Raw genomic sequence first — 3980 nt, 5'->3', positions numbered from 1 at the left:
CTGGGAGTGGCCACTGCACTCCAGTCTGGGTGACAGAGACTCCAACTCAAAAAAAAAAAAGAGGAAATGGACTGGTAATATTGACATGGATTCGGCTAAAATACTGGTTGAAAAAGAAAATTTTTCAGAATAATACAGTGTTACACATTTTAAAGTGTATTTCTAATGTATTGATATAAGTATGCAAATAGTGTAAGTTTTGAAGACACCCAACTGACAAATGTTTCTTTTGGGAGTGGACTGGAATTGGGTGCTCTGGTCAAAGAAAGTTATTTGTACTGTTTGAAGTTTTAAACAAGAATGTAGTAATTTAACAAAATATGAAAAGCAAATTGAACATATAGAAACTTAGAGCAGTTAGAGTGAAGTGTTGGCAGTCTAAGTTAGAAACTCCCTTTTGGAGAAATTTGGGGAATTTCTCATTTACTTGCCAGCCCTTCCCATGAATGCAGAGGTCCTGGTAACCTTTTTCATTTATGGTAACAGAATGACAGAATATCTAAAGAACCCCATGCCATTTATCTAGTGTAATCAAATGGTGTCATTCTTAAATGTGAACAGTAGTAGCTCAGGATCATCACATGTGAAGAAAACTAAGTCTAAAGGTCAAGAGACAGAATTAAATCCCAATTGGGAAAAGGCATGTAATAAAATGAGAATTTTATTTTAGCCGAAGATTTGAACAGACGTTGCATTTTTAAAACATCGAGAAGCTATAAAATAAAAGTAAGAATTAGAACTCCTAAGAATTTAAAAAAATGCTGAAAGGAAATTAAAGTCTCCAAGTACATAAATTTTTAAAATGAGAGACAAAAAGGGGCATGGAAATTTAGAATGTCTGACATCTGAGTATGTTCCAAAAGCAATTAACAGAATATATAAGAATGTATCAAATAAATGAGAATCTTTCTAAACTAAAAGAAGTGAATGTTCACTTTGGAATAGTTCACTGAATGTTGAAGAGACTGAATTAGGAAAACCACAACAGGAAAAAAAAAATTCCAGAAATTTGCTTGTGAAATCTCAGAATATTAAGATGAGAACATTCTAAAAGCTTTCAAAAAAGTCTTTCTAGATCACCTATAAAGGAACAAGAATAAGGCTATCTTTAGCCACCCCCATCTGCAATATTGGATAGAACACAGATTAACATCCAAGTTCTGAGATAAAAGTATTTTGAAGCTAGAAGTCTATACCTAGCCAATAATAAAGCATGAGGCCATATGTTAATATTTGAAGACATGCAGTTTACTTCCATATGTCCTTTATGAGGACATTAAAGGATTTGTTCTAGGAAAATGTGAATGGAAAGGAAGAAAACAGCAGGTTGGGGTTCAATAAATAGAGGAGGTAACCCAAGAGAGTGATGTAGGGAGTGGCTAGAATGCTCACTTTGCAACAAGCATAGAAAGCAATCAGACCAAATTACTGGTAGAATAGAATCAAGGGAGTCAGTGAAGACAAACTTCATTAAGAATGGAATGCATTCCATTAAATGAAGTTAATTAATTCATATGAAGTTGAAGGATCTCTGCAACAAAGTGGAGAAAAAATTTTGTCCTTAGGAAGAAGGAAAGAAACACAATTCTCTAGGAAACTCTAGGAAAAACAAAGGAACAGCAATAACACTTTATTATAGAGCAAGTCCTCATAAAATGTTGCATGATTTTGGAAAATAGCTAGAATATGAAAAGGACAATCCATTTGATTGATATTAGGAATAGTCTTCTTTAAGTAGATACCAGGCTCATAATATTGGATCTGTAGAGGAAGAATGAAATCTTCACACATTATTTGGCTCTAGTTCTTTCAGTATTCACATGGTGATAGTAATGCAATGTTATTATTTAAAATACAGAGACAAATGACTGAAATGTATTTATCCTACTTGATAATGTATACTTAATATTTACTTAATAATGTAAAAGGCAAAATACAGCTGATAGGTGGAGAAATGAGAGATTGAAGCAATACTCTGGATGAGATCAGGGCAATAATAATCTCATTGTACAGAGGGGATTTAAGAACTCTACGTAAAGTTGATAGAGCCTGGTGCGGTGGCTCACACTTGTAATTCCAGCAGAGGAAAAGTGACAAGATTGCCTGAGCCCAGGGATCTGAGACCAGCCTGGGCAACTTGGTGAGTCCTTGCTTCTACAATAAGTCAAAAAATAGCTGGGTGCTGTGTACACCTGTAGTTCCAGCTACTTGGAAGACTGAGGCAGAAGGATCACCTGAGCACAGCAGGTTGAGGCTGTGGTAGCCATGAGTGTGCCACTGTACTCCAGCCTAGTGATCCAGCCTGGGTGACAGAGTGAGACCCTGACTCAATAATAATAATAATTAATAGAATAGAAAGTACAGGTTACCTATATTTCAAGTTAAAATACAACAAAGGAGATAAAATATAATTCATTTGAGATTAAATCTTTCCTAGAAGACTAATAAAGAGTATTATAAGGTTGATAAATCCAGAAGCAACAACTGTAGTCAGGATTGACAAAAACCAAGTTAATTTAGGAGATATTTATTGGCTCATGAAAATAAAAGTGTAGAGTATGTATGGTATAGTGTTAGGCTAGATGTAAGTGCTCAGCCTTATCAGAGATTGTAACTCTCAGCTCTGCATTCAGTTGTTTATTCTCTCCAGGTTCTGTCTTTTGGTGGGAAAGAAATGGGATCTGAGGACCTTAGAAATTTTAATCCAAAAAGGAAGGTAATTTCTCTGTCTCTCTTCCTCCATATAAATATTTCTGTCTCTTCTCTCCATATGTGGGAAGAAAATATTATTTGTTCCAACCAGCCACTCTGGAGCAATCATTGGATCCATGGTGTGGGGCACTCTGGCCTACCTGGGTCAAGTGTACATGCTTCTGCCAGTGAGACTGGATCACTGGATTGACTGGTTCACAAAAAATCCCATGGAATGGTGACTGGTTGGATGAGGATTGAGAATCAGCCCTCATAAGGACAAAACCTGACTTGAAATGACATTGGGGTATTTATGGACATTCATCCCACCTGATGTGAATATTTGTATCTTTTACTTCAGAAATATTAATGTGTTTGATTGCGAGATTGGGGAGTGGTGCTGCCTCAGACCTTGCAGCAAGGGTAAGTTAAATTTCTATGGGCCAAACATATACACTATAAAGTGACTTGAAATTAAGATATTTTGCCAGTAATCTTGAGTTGGCTTCATGCTAGATAAAGTAACCCCAGTAGCAAGAGACTGGGTCTGTGATGACAAGACATGGTTGACCCTCACCTGGACCCATCATGCCAGGGGATTTCAGAGGAGCTCCTTTTAAGACCCTCCACAAAAGGCATCCCTCACAGAAGATGTCACATAGAGATACAAGCAGAGAAAGTGAGGCAGTTTACACATATGATGGAGGACCCCCAAAACTCCAGGATTTATTTATAAAAGATTATGCATTTAGTCTTACATGTTTAAACTTCAGTTACCTTCGAAGTACTCTCCTTTTTGATGCAGTACACCTGTTGAGACGATTTTTCCACTGCTAAAACCCGTGTTTTTGTTGTTTGTTTTGTTTTTTTAGTTGGAGTCTCACTCCATTGCCCAAGCTAGAGTGCAGTGGCATGCTCACAGCTACCCCAGTGTTGACCTGCTGGGCTCAGGCAATCCTTCCACTTCAGCTTTCCAAGTAGCCAGAACTACAGGCATATGTTACCATGCCCCGCTAATTTTTTAAAATTTTTATTGTAGAGTTGAGGTCTCGCCAAGTTGTCCAGGCTGGTCTCAAATCCATGGGCTGAGGCAATCCTTTCACCTCAGCCTCCCAAAGTACTGGGATTACAAGCCTGAGCCACTGCTCCCAGCCAAAATAGTTTTTAAACTCATAAATTTTGAGGACTAAAAGTGCTTCTGCTGGTTTTTTTTTTTCATTAATCAGTATTTTTTATTATGGTTTTGTGGGGTACAGTTAAGGGTTAGGTGTACAATGACGTTTCATTCA

This window comes from Carlito syrichta, unplaced genomic scaffold, assembly GCF_000164805.1.
Source record: "Carlito syrichta isolate Samal-C Ts95f unplaced genomic scaffold, Tarsius_syrichta-2.0.1 Scaffold308856, whole genome shotgun sequence".
Lineage (NCBI taxonomy): Eukaryota > Metazoa > Chordata > Mammalia > Primates > Tarsiidae > Carlito > Carlito syrichta.
The sequence above is the reverse complement of the archived record's forward strand: the minus strand, read 5'-3'. Positions refer to the sequence as shown.